This window comes from Canis lupus, chromosome 31, assembly GCF_003254725.2.
Source record: "Canis lupus dingo isolate Sandy chromosome 31, ASM325472v2, whole genome shotgun sequence".
Lineage (NCBI taxonomy): Eukaryota > Metazoa > Chordata > Mammalia > Carnivora > Canidae > Canis > Canis lupus.
This window is the reverse complement of record NC_064273.1, coordinates 37,630,936-37,650,451: the sequence shown is the minus strand read 5'-3', so window position 1 is coordinate 37,650,451 and position 19,516 is coordinate 37,630,936. Positions and strand designations below refer to the sequence as shown.

At 53.3% G+C, this 19,516-nt stretch overlaps 2 protein-coding genes across 5 annotated transcripts in view; one reads left to right on the top strand and one right to left on the bottom strand.

Moving 5' to 3' along the window:
- CSTB (cystatin B) overlaps positions 1 to 19,516 on the top strand; it is a 449,713-nt gene that overhangs the window by 338,550 nt on the left and 91,647 nt on the right. Inside the window, exon 1 of one of the 3 annotated variants that reach the window (XM_049104611.1) lies at positions 11,785 to 11,789. The exons of the other annotated variants lie outside the window; for them this stretch is intronic. The gene's annotated coding sequence lies outside the window, so the exon portion shown is untranslated. Of the gene's footprint in view, positions 1 to 11,784; positions 11,790 to 19,516 lie in introns of those variants that run through there. 3 annotated transcript variants of the gene reach the window in all.
- The window catches only part of RRP1 (ribosomal RNA processing 1), a 132,601-nt gene that overhangs the window by 36,329 nt on the left and 76,756 nt on the right, over positions 1 to 19,516 (bottom strand). The gene's annotated exons all lie outside the window — the stretch shown is intronic.

Genomic DNA, 19,516 nt, shown 5'->3' with positions numbered 1-19,516 from the left:
GCTTATGTGCTAAAAAATTAAGAATCTCACATGTTTTGAGGCTCTTATAAGTGTTTTATTACAGATTTTAATTGTTCAGTGCTAGTAAAGAAAGAACATGGATTTTGTGAGATTGACCTCGTATCCTGTAACTTAACTCGCCTATTCTATTTTTTTTTAAAGATCTTATTTATTCATGAGAGACACAGAGAGAGAGGCAGAGCCACAGGCAGAGGAAGAAGCAGGCCCCATGCAGGGAGCCTGACATGGAGCTCGATCCCGGGTCCCCAGGATCAGGCCCTGAGCTGAAGGTGGCGTTAAACCGCTGAGCCACCCGGGCTGTCCTTAACTCGCCTATTTTAGTAGCCTTTTTGTAGGTTTCTTAAGATTTTCTGCATAAACCATCATGCCACCTGTGAAAAAGACAATTTTTCTTCTGTTCCACTCATGCAGCCTTGATTTTCCTTGCAGCACTCTTCTAGCATAACGTTGAGCAGAAGTGGGGAGAGAGACACCCTTGCCTGGCTCCCAGCATGACAGGGAAAACCCTTGGTCTCCCACCATGACGGATGGCGCTGGCTGTAGGTTTTCACATGCGCCCTTTACCAGTCTTGGATGCCCCCTTCCAGACTGCTGAGAGCTTGTGGATTTTTTTTTAAGATTTTATTTATTTATTCATGAGAGATAGAGAGAGACAGAGACAGACACAGGAAGATGGAGAGGGAGAAGCAGGCTCCATACAGGGAGCCTTATGTGGGACTCGATCCTGGACTCCAGGATCACACCCCAGGCCAAAGGTGGCGCCAAACCGCTGAGCCACCCAGGGATCCCCACTTGGAGGATTGTTAGCATAAATGGTATTAAATTTTGTCAAATTTTTTTCTGTGCACCATGAGAATAGTTATATTTGTCTTTTTTGTCTGTTAATATAGTGAATTGCAGTGACTGATTTCAAATGTTAAACCAACCCTGCATTCCTGGGGTAAACCCCACCCCCAACCCTGCCCTTGGTTATTATGCTGTGTCCTTTTTACATGTTTTGGATTTGACCTGTTGACATTTTCTAATTCATGAAGGATTTTGCTTGTGAGGGACATTGGGCCACAGTCTTTGCCTGCTTTTGTATCAGGGCCTCATGAAGTGGGCTGAGAAGTACTCATCCTCTTCCAACTACTAGACGACCTCGCACAGAATGCGTATTATTGAATATAAAAAATAGTGAAAGGGAATAAAGGAGAAAGGAGGAAAATGAGTGGGAAATATCAGAAAGGGAGACAGAACATGAGAGACTCCTAACTCTGGGAAACGAACTACGGGTGATGAAAGGGGAGGTGGGCGGAGGGTGGGGTCACTGGGTGACGGGCACTGAGGTGGGCACTTGACGGGATGAGCACTGGGAGTTATTCTACATGTTGGCAAATTGAACACCAATAAAAAATAAATTTATATAAATTTTTTAAAAAGAATGTGTATTATTTCATCCTTAAATGTCTGACAGCATCATCAGTGAAGTCATCCAGACCAAGATGTTGAAATGCTTTTATACATAAATTCAAATTTTCAATAGATACAGGGTTACTTGGGTTACCTATTTTGACTCGATCTTTCCACGAATTTGCCCGTTTCATCCATGTCCTAAAATTTCCTGGCACAAAGTTTTTTGGAATATTCTCTAGCCACCATTGTGACACCTATGGGAGATGTAGTGATTTCTTATCTCTCGTTTCTGATTTTGGTGGTTTTCTCCTCTTTCTCTCTTTTCTGATCGGTCTATCTGGGAGTTTCAAAGAATCAACTTTTTGGGTTGTTTTTTTTTTTTTTCTGTTGTTTGTTTTCTATTTCATCGATTTCTACTCTTTGTGATTTCTTTCCTCTGTTTGCTTTTTCTTAAGGCTCAAGCTTACGTCGTTGATTTGAGAACTGTTTTATGTTCTGATAGAATCATTTAATGCAGTGAGTCTCTAAGCACCGTTTTACCTGGATTCCACCAATCCTGACACATTATGTGTCGACTTTCACTAAGTTCGAAATGGTGTCTAGTTTCCCTCGTCATTTTCCTCTTTGAGCCAGGGGCTATTAAGAAATGCGCTTATTTTGTTTCTACGTATTTGAGGATATTCCCAGATATCTTTCAATTCCTGATTTCTAGTTAATTCTCTGTTGGTCAGAGTCCTCTTCCATTTGCTGAGACTTGTGTTATGGGCCAGCACGTGGTCCGTCTTGGTGATGGTTCTGCGTGCACCCGAGCAGAGCGCAGGTCCTGCTGCGGCCGCCGGGTCAGGCGCTCGTCTACATATACACACCGAGCAGCTAGAGCGGGTCGGCGGCACGGTTCAAGCCTTCTCCATCTTCACTGTGCGAGGTCTCCTCGTCCCATCCGTTACTGAGACAGGAGTGGTGAAGACTCCGACTACCTGGATCTGTAGGTGTCCTTTCAAGTCTATCATTCTGTGCTGCTTGTATTTTGAGGCTCTGTTATTAGGTGCGTACACAGTCAACGTGTTACATTTTCTTGACGCGCGGACCTTGTCACCACTGCAACATGCCATTCTTATTCCTGGAAACACTTCTGGTCCCGAAATCTAACTTACTGGACTTGGCCACCTTTCGATTTATATTTGCGCAGTACATTTTTTCCAACCTCTTCCTTTAAATGCAGATAGCATTTTTATCTAAGCTTTTTGATCGGATCTGACAACCTCTGACAAAATGTCTCTTATTTGGGATTTCTGGGCCATCTACCTTTGATGGCATTGTCGATACGGCCTGGTTTCAAGGCATCATCTTTCTATTTGTCCTCTCTGAATTCCGTTACTTCATCTTTTCTTTTTTCTCTCTTCTTCTGGACTCCTGATTTTTTTTTCTTTTTCTTTTCTTTTTCTTTTTTTTTTTCTTTTTAGTGACTCTATTTTATATAGTCTATTTTTTTAGTGACTCTGTTTTATAGCTCGCCGTGGCTTGCGAGCTAGACCTCCCTGTTGTTTTCTCATGGCTGCCCCTAGGGTTTACAACACACTTCACTGTCTACCTTCCAGAAATATTTTAACACTCCATTGTGCATTTTAAGAACTTTCCAACAGTTTCCATTTTGTTCCTCTTGGGCTTCTGTGCTACGTTGTTGCAGACCTTTTACTTGCACTTGCATGCCCAACTTTACAAGATGTCATTATTATCTCCACTTTAAATAGGAAATCACCTGTTACAGGGCTCTTCTAAGGCGAGGGGACAAATGTCTTCTCTCTTTGCCTGCACTTCAGCTGCTCCCCATTCCTTCAGATCCAAATTTCTGGCTCCTTCCTGAAGGGGCTCCTTCACAGCTCCCAGAGGGGATACATTCTTTCAGCTTATGAGCTCTGGAAAGTGTTTACTTTGCCTTCCCTTTGGATGGATATTCTGTTGTCAGAGAAGTGTAGCTTGAAGACTTCCTCGCCTCGCCTCGGCATTTCGAAGATGCTCCTCCAGCACCCGGATCGCGGGAAGTGCGCTCTGATCTCATCTCTCTTCCTCTGTGCATAGTAGGTTTTTTGCCCCTGGCTGCTTCTGAGATTTTTCTGCTTTTAAAATCTCCAGACAGTTGATTATGGCTGGTGTGGTTTTCTTCCCATTTCTTCCGCTTGGGGTTTGTTGAGCTTCTCAGGAATGAGCTTTCATCGGATTCGGGAAAATTCTAGCTACTATTTTCTTCATATATTTCACACCACACACACATCTCTTCTCTGAATTCAATTCCATATGTAATTCCCCGATATGGTCCCACCCATACTCTGTTCCTCCCCCATCCCACTGTTTTCCAGGTTTCGCTGTATTAAGAGTCTAGGCCTTTTTCTTCACAAATCCGAATCTTGTCTCTACAGTCTGACCCAGTCGGAGCCCCATCGAGGAGCCTCCTAGGTCTCCTCTATACCTTCCGCCTTCTCCTTATTCACGTTTCCTCTGTCACCGAACACATGGAGCATATTCATATTGACATTTTAACACCTCACCTGCTAATTCCACTGTCTGGATGGATGTGGCTGCACCCAGATCTGTTTCTGATGATGATTTCCCACTTACTTGTAGGACACGTGATTTCTGATTGGCCACAGACATTGTGAACTTGATGTTGTTTCACTGCAGGCCGGCTGCTGGGGCTTTACTTGGGGACATAGTTAAATTGCTTAAAATCAGTTTGGTGCCTTCAAGGCTTGCCGTAAGCTTTGGCAGGTGAGTCCTGAGCAGGCTGCGTCCAGTCCAAGGTGAGGCTAAGGCAATGACTTTCTGAGGACTCTACCCCACACCCTTTGAACCATGAGGTCTTCCTATCTGTCTGTCTGGTAAGAACACAAATTTCATCCCCAGCCCTGAGGAAACCACAAGAACCGTTGCACTTACCCCTCTCCAATGCTTTGTCCCCTCGCCGTGGTGAGATCTGCACACGTGTGCACAGATCGGCATCAGCCAACCACCGGGAAGACCCCCTCCTCAGCTCTCTAGAGCCCTTTCTCTACACAGTGACCTCATCCCTGCTGTTTTCCCTGCAAATTCTAGCCTTGGTGGGGCCTCTTGGTGCCCAATTGTCTCTACCTGGTCCTGGGCTCCCTCTCCCGGTGCTCAGGTGGACACCATGGACAATAGTTGGGGATGCCAGGGGATCCCCGAACAGGGACGACTGTCCCGTGCCCTGCTGTGTAGGCTCTGAAACCTATGACCCCACACACTTTGCCTTCCTGTTGTGTCAGGTGGGTTGTGAAATCCGGTCCATGTCTCCCCACGGGGCTACAGGTCGAGGGTGGAACCTGGTATTTTTAACTCAATTTTCCACTAATCCCAAGTGCACATCTCTAATGGACTTAAATGAAGGGTCTCATCTGAGAAGCACCGAGCTGTGAATCTAAAGCAGGACCCCTCTCGCCAGAATGGGTCTGGTTACCATGCAGCTAATGTAAAGCCGGTTCTTGAAAAGAACAAAAGCATTTACCTTTTTCTTTCCAGTCTCATATCACTTACTCTCAATGGAAGAATCTCATTAAAAGCCTACTTGCTATTTTAGAGGGAACGCTGGGGCTGGGTGGCTGCCCACGTGGCCCTAGAACGGGCAGGCCTGCAGCTAATGAGCAAAATGACAAGCTGGTGCCTGAAGATACACCATGTGCTGATAACACCTTGAGACACTCAGGGCCCTTCTTCTCACTTAATTGTCTCTCCCCGGTTTATTCAGTGAGGTCAAAGTCATCGCTGGCATCCTGTCCTGAGCGGCCCACCACCTGAAGTCACCTTCTTTCCTGAAACTGAGCTGAGGCTGAAGCAGAATCTCAAGAGGCCAGCTGGTGGCTGAGAAGTCTCCAGACCAGCGGCTGATGCTCCAGCACATGGGGCAGACGGGTGGGGTGCTGCCCCGCACAGGGCAGGGACACGGGAAGGCGTGTGGGCAGGGCCCCCCTCCTCCTCACCCCTTCCAGCGTTCAACAAGGCCAAGAGCCCAGTCCCGGACTCGTGAGATGGATGCAAGTCCCTTGTCGGGTATGTGATTTGAAAATATTTTCTCCTATTGCTTGGGTTGTCTTTTCACTTTCCTGATGGTGTCCTTTGAAGCACAGAGATTTTTAATTTTGATCTTAAAAGCAGCCACAGAAAAGACCGATTACCTTGACAGAAGAGAGAGCCTGGCAATTGTATCTTAGCATACAAAGGATGTCAAAGGCCCATGCATATGTCCTCGGGTGCTAGAAGAGCCTACCTGCCAGCTGAGAAGCCCACAACCAGCAGGACGTCTCTGGAGGAGCAGGGAAAGCCAAATACCCTTTCAGACAAACAGAAATGGGAAGGGTTTGCAACCAGCAGAATCTAAGGGAATCTCTAACACACGCATGCTTCAAGCAGAAGTACTGTCACATGGAAAATCGGAGATCCAAAACAGAACGAAAAGCAAAAAGAGTGGCAAACACGTTTACAAGTCTGAAACCAAAAGTAATGCAGCACAATGCCTGGTGAGGTTAAAAAAAAGTAAACACAGGGCAGCCGGGGTGGCTCAGCGGTTTAGTACTGCCTTTGGCCCAGGGCCTGATCCTGGAGACCCGAGATCGAGTCCCTTGTCGGGCTCCCTGCATGGAGCCTGCTTCTCCCTCTGCCTGTCTCTCTGCCCCTCTCTCTCTCTTTGTGTCTCTCATGAATAAATAAATAAAATCTTAAAAAAAAAAAAGAAAAGTAAACACACAACAACACATGTGTTGGAAAGTGGCATTGGGGCGTGCCGGGTCCCTGCACCATCCCCAAGAGTAAAGAACTTGTTAATTTTAGATCACTGACAATTATGAATGTTGTAATTTCTGGGAAAACCATCAAAGGAAGAGTCTAAATAAATAAATAAATAAATAAATAAAATTTTAAAAAATAAAAAAATAAAAAAAGGAAGAGTCTATAACGTCCAAACTGCTAGAGGGTATAAAAATGAAAGGATTCATGCTCACCAAAAAAAAAAAAAAAAAAAAGCAAGAAGCAAGAAAGGAGAAGGAAGGGGAAACACGGCACAGATAAAGCAGTTAGCAAAATACAAAGTGACAGATTTAAAAAAAAAGATTTTATTTCTTCATGAGAGACACACACACACAGAGAGGCAGAGACACAGGCAGAGGGAGCAGCAGTCTCCACGCAGGGAGCCCGACGTGGGACTCGATCCCAGGTCTCCAGGATCAGGCCCTCGGCCAAAGGGGGCGCTAAACCGCTGAGCCACCCGGGCTGCCCACAAAGTGACAGATTTAAACTCAGTTCGTCAGTAATTACATTTAAAGGAAACTGGTTAAAGGTTCCAGTTAAAAAAAAAATTGTCAGACTTAAAAAAAAAATTGTCAAATTTCAATTTAAAGAGACCTTAGGGGATCCCTGGATGGCTCAGTGGTTTAGCACCTGCCTTCGGCCCAGGGCATGATCCTGGAGACTGGGGGTCGAGTCCCACATCGGGATCCCTGCATGGAGTCTGCTTCTCCCTCTGCCTGTGTCTCTGCCCCCCTGCCCCATCATGAATAAATAAAATATTTTTTTAAAAAATAAAGAAAGAAAGAAACTTTAATCATGTACTACTTCTGAAGATAAAAAGAGGCAGACAGGTTAGACACGAGAGAAGGAGATGTGCAGGCTCAGGCTAGCCCACAGTGGCTGGTTCCGCATGCGAATTTCAAAGAGGAGGTGGAGCCCAGAACATCACTGGAGGGAAGAGCACGTCAGAGTGGCAGACGCTCCATCCGCAAGGAGGATACAACCATTTAGAAACCATTATCACTAATAACACAGCCCCTAAATACACAAAGCAAGCGGATGTCCATGCAAGAGTAAGACAAATCCGCAGTGGTGACTGGAGATTCTGATGGACCTCTTTGCGTAACTGATAGAGCAGGGACATCTAAGGAACTAGTAAGGATGTGGGAGTTGGCACACGTGTTCTGGAAAGGGCCAGACAGTAAATGCTGTACAGGCCAAGTGCTCTCTACCACACTTACTCAACTCTGTCCTCATGCAAAACAGCCACGAACGACATGGAAACAAATGAGCGTAGCTGGGAATCCCATAAAATTCTATTTATAGAAACAGGTGGCAAATCAGATTTGGCCCATGGGCTGTAGCTTGCCAACCTGATAGAGAAGGTTTGAATAACATGATCCAAAACTTTACGAGCTGACACAAAACACTGTCCCCACCGAGTGCAGAACACCATCTTTTCAAGGACATTTAGAACATTTCCCAAATTGGACCACATGCTGGGTCATAAAGCAAGTCTCAACAAAGACAAGCATCAGCCAGAGCAGAGCATATTCCTGGACCACAATTCACTGAAGCTAAAAAGTTAATAATTTTTAAAGGCTACAGAAAGATATTTGGTGAAATTGCCAGGTTTAGAAATCCAAAACAGCTATTAACGGTGAAAAAAAAATTACATTTAAAAATCCACTGAATGGAATAGTGACAAAAGGACTTCCCATCACAACACATAAAGGCTGTAGCTAAAACAGTTCAGTGTCGAAGGTTATACCTAAGCGTACGGCAGAAAATTTTAAGAGGTTGAAGACAAATGACATAAAACATGACTCTAGAGGTTACAGAAACAAAACGTAAATTAAAGAAAAAAGAAATAATTCGAAAAGCAGAAATTCATGAAATAAAAACTGTACAGAAAGCCAGAAAGTTGACTCTTTGAAAGGACTGATAAAACTGACAGTTTGACAAGAGAGACAAGAGGCACGCGCACACACACACACACACACACACGAATAACGTTGGGAAAAATAAGCAAATGCTGCAGGATTTTAAGACAAGAGGGGTTTATGAACAGCTTTGAGGCAATGAACTTTGAATGTAGCTGAAAGGACCAAGTCCTGGAAGAATAATTGACAAAACGCTTAAGAAAATACAGAAACCCAAACAACTGCAGCAGGAGTCCAGTGCCGCCGAGCCTCCGTGCCCGGGGACCGCCACCTCCGCACACGCACGGTGGCGGGTGACCAGGGCGTCGGGGCTGCGGAACAGGACACGTCTCCCTCCAAATCAGTGACGTCAGACAGCGGCCCGCGAGAGCCGAGACCCCCACAGAGCGGGAAGCTGGTGAGTCTGCGGGCGCTCGGCGGCTGAGGGCCTCTGCTCCGGCCCGGTGCCCCCCGCGGGGTCCCCCGCACCCCGGGGCCGGGCCCGGGTACCAGGCCAGGGCGACCCCGGCTCTGCTGCGAGCCCAAGCCTCCATCAGACAAAACCTGTCGCAGGGCGACTGCCAAGCTTCGCAAGAGCAAATCAAGCCGGGTGGTGAACTGGATTTCAGAGGTGACGGGAAGGGGTGGCAGGCACGGACCGAGAGACCGCGGGCACAGTGCGCGCTGCGGGGCGCCCACGCTCCAGGCTGCCCACACGGCCACGTGGCCGCCCAGGCTCGCTTAGACGGAAGGCACAGGTGCTTGGGGTCTGCCGGCCTTCCCGTCCTGGGGCCGTCAGCCAGGTGAGGCCAGGAGGCCCCGGTGCTGCTCTGAGCGCCCCCCGCCACCGAGTCACCAGCCCGGAGGGAGGAAGAGTTCGCCTCCTCTGGGTCACAGCCTCCCAATCCAGAGCGACTCGGTGCTTCTCCCCTGAAATAGCTACGTGCGAAACAGAGGAGGCCCCGGGTGCTCTTCACACCTTCAGGGCCTCCGTGGGGGCACAGCCCTAAGGGCAGTGTCGGCCCCTAGCTGGCCCCACGGCCACTTGGTGTTTGCTCCCGTGGCACAGGCACGCAGGCCCACACGAGAGGGCCTGTATCCAGGGCTGGGCAGGGGATGCAGCCTGGTGGCCAGCCTGCCGTCCCCAAGGCCAGAGGTGGCAGGATGAGCTAGGTGGCAGCTTCCACAGCCCAGCCAGGGCACAGCCCCAAGGTGGCCCGGACCACCGCACACCTGTGGCCAGAGAAACCCGACGGCCCTCTGGCCCCGTGGACCTCCAGGTCGTTACCGCTCACTCCCCAGGGGCCGCTGCAGAAACGAGGGGTATCCGTGGTCACAGGGGTGGGAGGTGCGGTTGGGGTTTAGATGGCGGGTCTGGTAACGCACCTTTCACCAGACACCTGCTCTGGGGTCAGAGCCTGACTCCACTTGGACACAAACACCGTGTCGTTTGGTTTCCACACAGACAGAACGTTCCAGGAGGGCAGCCACCTACGAGATATGCCCAGGAAGATGCCCTCTGCCTTGCTGACCCAACGCAACACCCGGGAGGGATGCGGCTCCCACCCCACCTGCCTCTTTTGGCTGCACCTGACACAAGCAAGGGCGGTATTTCTGGGCCAGTCCGCTGTCTTCTCGTATAGACAGGCCCAAGCACTCCCACGTTGGAACACACAGCCTTTTCAAATTCTGGACGTGGACAAGCTAAAAAATCCATTTCTATACTGCAAACGAGCTACTGCAAAATGTTTTATTATTAATAATATCAAACATACTTGGTGGTTGGTATCTGCCAGATCCTGTTCTAAGCATTTAATGTGTACCAGCTGCACTTCCCCTGAGGAGGCACGGGGTCCAGCGGGTGGAGACACACTAGGCCAACCTCACCCACTCCTGGGGCTGCAGGTTCCGGAGACGAGGGGCGTGCCCAGGGTCCCACACCACCACCACCCCTCCCCGGGGAAGCTGCTAGGAATCATGACGAGCACATTCTAGCGGGAACGTGACGTGGGTCTCAGATGCAAGCCACATCTTCAATTTTATATTCTCTGCAGCCACATTTAAAAACGCAAGAAACAGGCAAAAATAATGTAGTAATATTTTATTGAACCCAATAAATCCAAGATATTATTTCAACTTCTAATCCATATAAAAGAACATTAATGAGACATTTTGCTTTTTTTTTTTTTTCTTTTTGTACTAAGCCTTCCAGTGGAGGCGTTGAGTCAGTCTCACCTTTCACAGTGAAATCAGATCTGAATTCGGAGTGGGCACGCCTCAAGCAAGGCCCCCATGAGACATGACCCCATGAGACGTGGTCCCCGTGACACACGGCCTTCGGGCAGCACCAGCTCAGATAGGACACACTCTCAGGACCGTTTTCCTCCCACTTCTCTTTTCCATTTACATGGATTTTAGAAGCTTTTAGTTTCACTCGTTCTTTTACTTCAAATGTGTCTATGATGATTAATTCCTCCACCGGACGGGAGCTGCGGGGGGGCGGGGGTCAATATTTTACGTGTTTTCTTTTCCTAAAGTATTTCCTAATTTTTTAAAAAAAAGCCAACTTATTCTTAGAGATACAATATAATCACAGGTTAAAAAATAGAAATTAGATAAAAATTATTGAATACTTCCAATTTTCTTTTCCTTCTACAAAATTTGGAAGGAGAAGAGGAAACCAATCTCTTTCTGAAATAAATGCATAATAAATGACAAAGAATAAGTGATGAGTAATTATCATCGCTCCCTTTTCAAGTTTCTTCTTTTCCTAAAAATGGTCTTGTCGTCGGCCGCCGGCCACCACCCGTACCCCTGCAGAACGGGGCGTTGCCGGGCTGCCATCCCGCCACTTCTCAGGGCCCACGTCCCCCGTGATGCCGGGATTCGTGGTCACGCACGCAGCTTCTCTGTGGCAACCTCAGCTGGAGGTGGGACGAGAGGAGGTGAACAGAGGCGGGATCCCATGCAGACTGCTGGGCTCAGGGTGCAGCCCGTCCGACCCGGGAGGGTCCAGGGCCACCACCGGCACCACCCACCAGCACTGACCCCGCCGCTCAGGGACAAGGAAGCCTGCTTTTCCAGATCATGCTCCCACATGAACTCCGAGGCTGGGCCACCCACAGCCCGCCACCACCAACATGTGCCTGGCACAGCAGGTCTTGGCAAGAACACACCCACTGCACGCGGCCGCCTCGCTGCCTTCTAATCCACCGCAATCCCATCAGTAATCAGGGGTTTATGAGAGCCGCTGGCAAATAAAGCCAGCTCACCATTACGGGTGGAATTGCGTCCTCCCCGCCCGGAGTCACACAGGACACCCTCACCCCCGGGGCCTCAGAAGGAGACCTCAGCTGGAAGCAGGGTCGGAGCAGTCACAGCGTGTTAAGATGAGGTCACCAGGGTAGGCCCTAACCTAAGGACAGGCGTTATTTAAAAAAAAAAAAAAAAAAAACAAAAAGGACACCGAGACACATACCTGGGAAAGGCAGCACATGGCAAGACGGGGAAGGCGGTCGTCGGCAAACCAAGGGCAGAGGCCTGGACACAACCCCTCCCGCCCCCAGAGGAAACCAGCCCTCAGACATCGTGGTTTCGGCTTCTGGCTCCAGAGCTGTGACACACGCTTGTGTGACCTCAGGCACCGCTGCGCTCCCGGAGCCCTCAGCAGACCAGTAAACGCACCGTATGCGGAGCCTCCCTCCTTCGGCCCTCCTCTGTGTCCGTCCCTGCGCCCGCACCCCCGCCCTGCCAGGAGGGTACCCTCTGCAGTCGGACCACCGGCCTCGGAACCAATCTTCGCAGCTGTGCGTGGGCAGCGCTCCGCGGTCACTCGTCACCCGGTGTCAAGGAAGAGCCATGTCCCCGTGTCCGCGTGGCCGGAGCCTGCGCCTCTGTCTACCGACAGCCTCCTGCCGCCCTGCCCCGCCGCAGTCTGAGCGGGGACGAAGAGTAAGTGAAAAATAATCTGTATCGTTAAGTAAACCTGTCCTACCATCCGTGTGATTGCAAATCTCAAGGTTCATTTTCAAAAGGCCACAGGCGTACAGGGGCCCGTCCACACCCGCACACGGCCGTAGGGAAAACTGTGACGAGACCGCAACATCCCCGCTGGGCCACGCGGGTCGCCGTCCACACCGCAAACGGGCCCAGGGGCCCCGGGCACGCGCAGCACCAGACGTTCGGCGTCCACGCGGCCCCGACAGGCAGCGTCAGAACAACACAGGACCAAGGGACGGGGCCGGCCTGCCCCCAGCACCGTGCAGCTGCCACACGGGGAGGCGGGCAGCAGGCGGCCCCTGCCGCTCCCAGGCCCGAGGCTTGGAGGCGCACGAGGCGCTGCCCTCGGATGTGCTGAGCCACGAAATGATTCAGCAGCAAGGAAAATCAGAGGTTGGCATCGACACGGACGCTGCCCTGGGATGACACACACGCACCCCGTTCTGTGGCGGGCGGGTGGGACGGCCAACACACCAGCCCCTGCTGTGTCCCCGAGACGCGCCGGGACACGGCGACATGCTCCGCTGTGGGGCCCCTGTGCACCTGCGGGGAGGAACAGGGACAGTCCATGCGGCCCGGCTGCCACCAGCCTGTGTGGGGCTCAGCCCTGGCCCCTACTCTGCTGTCCCTTCCCCTGAATCCGAGTGACTTTCCAGGAGCTCTGGGCCCGGAGCATCCCGGCAACGACCCGCCACCACCACACGTCACGTGGCTTCTCCGACACACGCGCGGTGCCTGACGCATGCACCCCTCTTCCTGAGGCATGTGCCTGCTGTGTACCCAGCGGTCAGGGCTGACCCTCGCCGTCTGGACCCATTGACAAGGGCAAGTGGCAAAGGTCAGCAGTACAACGTGAGCCAAAGAAAGCAGGCCCCGAAAACGTAGGCAAGGTGTGTGGGGCGTGTTAAATGCACGTGTGTGCACGTCGTCACTCACACTCGGGATGCAGGAGGCTTCCCTCTCACGGCTGGAGGATGCATACAAATTCCCCAGGCAAAGAGGGAAAGAGTGTTCCAGACGAAGGTGTATGAGGCCTGGCGCGAAGCCAAAGAGCAGGTGTAGTGGGGGGAAGAGGATGTGGGCGACTGGGGGGGGGGGGTCACCGCAGGGCCGGTGGGGGGCGGCCTGCCTGAAGGAGGGGGTGGGGGTCGGAAGCAGAGGCTCCACAGGACAGTGGCTGTGGCGGGGAGGGACAGGGACGACAGGGACCCCGGCAGGGCCTGAGGGAGGCGGAGGAAGGGTGCGGGCGCCGCAGGACGTACGGGAGACGAGCCGCCCTCCCGCCTGAGAGGCCAAGTGCGGGTGGGGGCCGGGGGCCGGAGCGGGGGGCGGGGGGCACTGCGTGAAGACGCCTCCGACACACCCTGAGGACCACCGCCTTCCACAAGCCGGTCCTCCCTCTGCACGTGGCTTCTAGCTCCGAAAGCGACACGGTGACGGACAACGCACTAAGATGTGGCGTCGTGGAAAGATCCTGCTGTTCCCACGGGCACCACGCAGTGCGCGAAGAGCAGCTCCTCGGCTACCAACCGTCCCCGGGACCCCACGGATCGCGTGGTGACCTGGCGGATTCCAAAACAGCAGACACGCCCCAGTGGGATGGAGGGTGGGAAGTTGGGCAGCCGAGGTCCCCGGGGACCTCCCAAGGCGCCCCAGCACTTGGCGGGGATGTGCTGGGGACAGAGGGTCTTCTGGGCTCAGACCCACCGGGGCGTGTTCATCTTCCCAGGTGACCTTGGTCGTGCGGGCAGACCTAAGCCTGTGACGTGACGGTCCCTCCCCGTCCACCGTCAGCAGACCTTGTCCTTAGTCAGCGACGTCTTTATGAGCCGCCGTTGGAATCTGGGAAACCAACCCGGGGCACCCGGGGGGCTTGGCTGGTCGAGCGTCCCACTCTTGGCTTTGGTTCAGGTCACGGTCTCGGGGTTGTGGGATCACGCCGTGCACTGGGCCCCATGCTCCACGGAGAGTCGGCTTGGGGTTGTCCGTCCCCCTCTGCCCTCCTCCCTCTACTCTCTATTAACAAATAAATCTTACGAGTAAAAGAAAAATTAACCTAACACGGTCCTGTATCAGCCCCGCCCCAGGGCTCCCGGCAGAAGCCAGCCTCTTCGGGGAGGCACCTCCCCGGGCACCTGCAGACAGAGCTCACCTGGACATAAGCCCACGATCCAAATTTACACAGCACACGAGAGGCTGGGTTCTGGGAGCAAGAGAGAGCGGGACTAGGCGTGGAAGCCAACCCTGGAGAAAGGCAGACTTTGGTATTATTGTGATTGCCGTCACTATTATTTTGATATTGTCAGGGCTGTGTAGGAAGAGTTTGGAGATCACAGAGGACAGTGAAATCCATGCAAGGAACAGAATACTCAGCAAGAGGAGCAGCAGATTGGGAAGGAACCGAAGAGGATTTTGTTCTTTTAAGAGATTTATTTATTTGCACGACAGAGAGCGTGCGCCCGGGCACACGAGCTGGTGGGGGGGTGAGGGGTGGAGGGAGAGGGACTCTGCAGCCGACTCCCCACTGAGCGCGGAGCCCTACGCAGGGCTTGATCCCACGACCCCGAGCTCGTGACCTGAGCCGAAACCAAGAGTCGGAGGCTCGACCAGCCAGTCGGGGACGACCGGGCCCCTCGTCAAAGGGAACTTTTAGAAACGAACAGAGGAACCAGCGCAATGACAAGTTTCATGAGCTGCCCACACAGCGGACCGGGGAGGCCGGGAGACGCCGGGCCGGGGCCTGAAGGATCCGCCCGGGATGCGGCACAAAGTGACGGAAACGGGAGAAGCACGATCGAGGGTTCAGAGGCTGGGGGACGGCGCAATCGAGTCAAGCAGCACTCAACAAACCGACGCCCTGAGCTCCCCGGAATTACGAAGACACAACCTCGGCCTCCAGGAAGCGGGCTGGGCAGGAAGGCAGCCCCCGGCGGTGCCAGAGTGAGGCGGGCACGGAAGGCCAGCGCGTCGGCCAGGGCACCGCGACGTCACAGGACTGAGTCTCGAAAGCTGCCTCTGCCCAAGAGGCGCGTGAGCTGAAGTCAGTAAGAGAACTGTCCCCTAAAATCGCCACACGTTTAGGAAGTCAGAAGGCCTCACTCCTGGGTCCCAGGAGAACCAGAACGGCAGTGGAAGGGTGTTCCCACTGGACAGCACGCAGCCCCGCAGAGCCGGGACGGGAGCCTGGGACTCTGCTGACAGAAATAGTCGGAGAATTAAGGAGCTGTGCTTAGAAAAAGTAAGAAAGGGGCACCTGGGGGGCTCGGCCGCTGAGCATCTGCCTTTGGCTCAGAGGGTGACCCCAGGGTCCTGGGATCGAGTCCCACATCGGCCTCCCTGCAGGGAGCCCGCTTCTCCCTCTGCCTGGGTCTCTGCCTTTCTCTGTGTCTTTCATGAATAAATAAATAAAATCTTTAAAAAGAAAAAAAAGGGATCCCTGGGTGGCGCAGCGGTTTGGCACCTGCCTTTGGCCCAGGGTGCGATCCTGGAGACCCGGGATCGAATCCCACATCGGGCTCCCGGTGCATGGAGCCTGCTTCTCCCTCTGCCTGTGTCTCTGCCTCTCTCTCTTTCTCTCTCTGTGACTATCATAAATAAATAAAAATTTAAAAAAATAAAAAAAAAGAAGTATAAAAAATAACGAGTCAACTCAGTAGTCCAGAAAGAGAACGCCGGGGTAAACCCAAGGAGCACGGCCAGGACGGCGGCGAGGAAGGCAGAGAAGCCGACTGAACGCCGGCTCTGCGTGAACAGTAACAAAGTCACAGAGAAAAACCTCTGCTGAGATAAGTCAAGGAACCAGAAAAGCAAAAACAATTTTCAGAATGAAAAAGGGAAGTTGATGTCAGAGTACAGATTTGAAAACTAAGACTGTATTATGACCTTTGCACCCAGAAATAGAGGATGCTATGAAGCAAACAACGCAGTGGAGAGCCCCAGGGTGACCCCACGGTCCCCTTGCAGGGACAAGAGCCACGGAGGGCCCCGTCTGGGTGAGGCCTCCTGACCCCGGACTTGCATTGACGCGCTCCTCCGTGTGAGCTGCCACGTGAGGACGCCCTCAGGACAACCACTGGCAAGGACCCGAATCCTGACGACAACCCCTCCCGGTAAGACGGCAGCCGCGGGTGGCACCATGTTGGTGGCCCAGGAGAGCCCCGGGCCTGAGGACCCAGCAACGCCGCGCCCGCAACCCCTGGACCACGCCAACGGGGAGATGCTGCGTGTCGGTGTCACCTGTTACGCAGCAACAGCTGGCACACGCAGATGAGTGCCCAGAAGAACGCCCCGAACCGCATGCAGACGGCCCTGGAGAACCTGACGGACCTGCTGCTCCTACAGACACAGCCAGGATGGAATCACGGGCACACAGAGGCCAGGACGCACGGGGTCTCGGTCCCGAGCTCTCCCACGCGGCAACGCCATCCGACTCACGTCAGGAGGCTGGCGTAACCCAGACACCAGACCAGGCGAGGACGGGACGTGATCGAGGACGATCACAAACCAAACCCACTTTGGAACACGGGGGCAGACAATCCCAACACGCTACACGCCAGCCACAGTCACGGAGCACAGATAATGCACCGCGGCCACTGGGGTACTTCCGGGCGGCAAAGTACGCACGTACTTCACGGAGCCAACGGAGAAACAGAGACGTCTGTGATCCGCCCAATACGTGCAGAAACGGCCCTCGTGAAACATCTTCAGCAGATATGCTTAGAAACAAGACAACGCTCTTAACCAGAAAGGGCCCATCTACAGAAAAATAAGCCTTCTCTGTTTCTGTAACGTCACTGGAATGGGAGACGTCGTCTGCAGAGGCACCTCAATGTCGGTGCCCCCCGCACGGCACCCCAGCCCTACGCAGGGGGCCGTTACCTCGAGCCCCTCCCTATGTGTCAGCAGCATCCAACGCAAGAGCTTCAGAGGCGTTCTCACCCCCTCCCCCGACCCGTGGACGTCGCTCTGAACCCGGGGAGCCCTCCCTAGGGGGTAGGAAGGCTGCCTCCTTCCCGGGGTGCACAGTGTGCAGGCCCGTGGCCTCTCCGGGCTTAGCCAGCCAGTCCCCCAGAGACGGGCCCCACGGTATCCCCGTGCCTGACGCCGCCCAGGTCACCTCACACCGGCAAAGGGTCCCTGGAGCGTGTGCCCCAGGAGTGCAGCAACGCCCTGGTCACCCTGGTCGTGTGACTGTGGGGAGCCCCCTCCCTCCCCGAGGCTCCAGGGCAGCGTGTGCCCCACTCGGGGATGTGGGACGTCCAGCCCGTGTCTCTCCTCGCTGGGGCCAGCAGCACCTCGGCATCCCCGGGCCCTGCTCCCTCTCACATCAGTCGCACGGGCCGGTGGCCCTCAACACCGTCACAGCCGAGTGCCACCTTCCTGCCAGCACCGCGGGCACGTGGCTCAGCTGCCGGCCCCCTCGCGGTGGCGCTGTCTCGATGGGCCCTGGAAGCACCATGTGTCCAGACGAGTCTGCGGCCCCCATTTTCTCTCCTGAGACCCCGGGCCTAGAGGTGGCTGCTTTCCTCTGTTGGACAGACAAGGGTCTCTGGGCCGCACACCGCACGAGCCCCTGGACGGTCTGCAGGCGGGTCCCTCCCCTCCGGGGCCAGGGTCCCAGGGGGACAGGCGCTTGGCACCCTGCTCAGGCTACTCGGTTCACTGATGATGTATCTGCTGCATTCCTTTGCCTGCCGCCTGTCTCTAGAATTTTCTTTTTGACTCTTCTTCAAAACTTTCAATTTCCATATGATACACGCACGGAACAGTGCACACATCACAAGTGTGCAGCTCAAGCTTTTACACACCACACACCCCCGTGCAACCGACATGGGGCTCGAGGAAGATGCTGCCGCAGTGCCCCCTGGGAGCCCTGCACGCCCCCTGCCCTGCGGGAAGCCCCCTCCCATGGCCGCGCCGTGTAGGCCGCTTCCACCAGCAGACACACCCCTCAGGCCTCCCTCCCTTTGCTCGACACGTTGTAAGTCACACACGCGTGCCTGCACATGGGACGGCTTCATTCTCTTCACCGCATGAATATGCCGGGGTCCCCTCTTCATTTTCCTTGAAGACACTGAAAGCAATCCCAGGGCTTGTGCCTTAGGACAGAGCTGCTGGACCCGCAGCACGTGGGTCCTGACGGGCACCCAGGAGTGAACGGCCTCAGGGGCAGGTCCTGCCACTCAGTCTCCCCCGCGGGCGCCCCTTCACACCCACCACGGCGCTCCTGTGCTCCAACCCTGCCCCTGGCGGGTGGCCCAGCACCTGCCTGGGGCTTCAGGTTCACGCCCCCCTGGTGGCCGGTGCACAGGAACCTTGCATCTCTATTTTCCAGAGGTCCTGCCTCCTCTGATCCCAAGGACAGTAACAGGAGGAGGACTCAGAACTAACATTTGGGGCGGGGGACACTTGGGTGGCTCAGTTAAGCGTCCAACTCTTGGATTTGGCTCAGGCCATGATCTCAGGTCATGGATGGAGCCCCATGTCAGGCTCTGCACTCAGGGGGAGCCCGTTTGAGGATTTTCTTCCTCTCTTAAAAAAAAAAAAAAAAAAAAAGGAACCAAGATTTGGAACTGCTTAGCTGTTATACCAACACTGGAAGGGGAAATAGCAGTGTTTCCCTAAAATCAGGAACAAAACCAGGACACCCTGTCGCACTTCCATTTAACGCCATCCTGAAGGCCCCGGCCCGGCCGTGAAACAAGAAGTCATAAGGAACAAACAAAGCCATCCCTTTCCCGCATGATAGGGATGGCTGCACAGAAAACTCTAAAAGGAAAAAGAAAGAGTGGGGGCACCTGGTGGCTCAGTCAGTTGGGCATCTGAATCTTGGTTTTGGCTCAGGTCAGGATCTCAGGTTGTGGGATCGAGCCCTGCATCGGGCTCCGAGCTCAGCACGCATCTGCTGGAGACTTTCTCTCCCTCGGCCCCTCCCCCTGCTCACACTCTCTTTCTCTCTTAAATTAATAAGTAAATCTTTAAAAAGAGAGAGAAGAAAATCCTAAACATCTACAAATAAACAACAGGAAACGGAGATTGCTAAGGTGACCGGGTATCACGGCAACACCCAAAATCAAATGCATTTGTGCTCAACGCCAACAAGGAGTTAGAAGAGATGTTTAATAAAAAAATAAAATTTAAAAACGCCACCTACGAGAGCAACAGACCTAACCTGTGCCCGTGGGAGGGACTTTAACCGCGGACTGTGAGACAGCCTCACGGGCCGCCGCCGACCACCTGCACTGCTGCAGACACGGGCCGTGTTCACAGCGGGAAGACGGGATGGGGAGGGTGGAGTCCCCCAGCTGGTCTACAGTCAGTGCCATTTCAGCCAAAATCCTGACAGTTTTTCAAGAGCCACTGGAAGCCCACGGTAACACGACAGG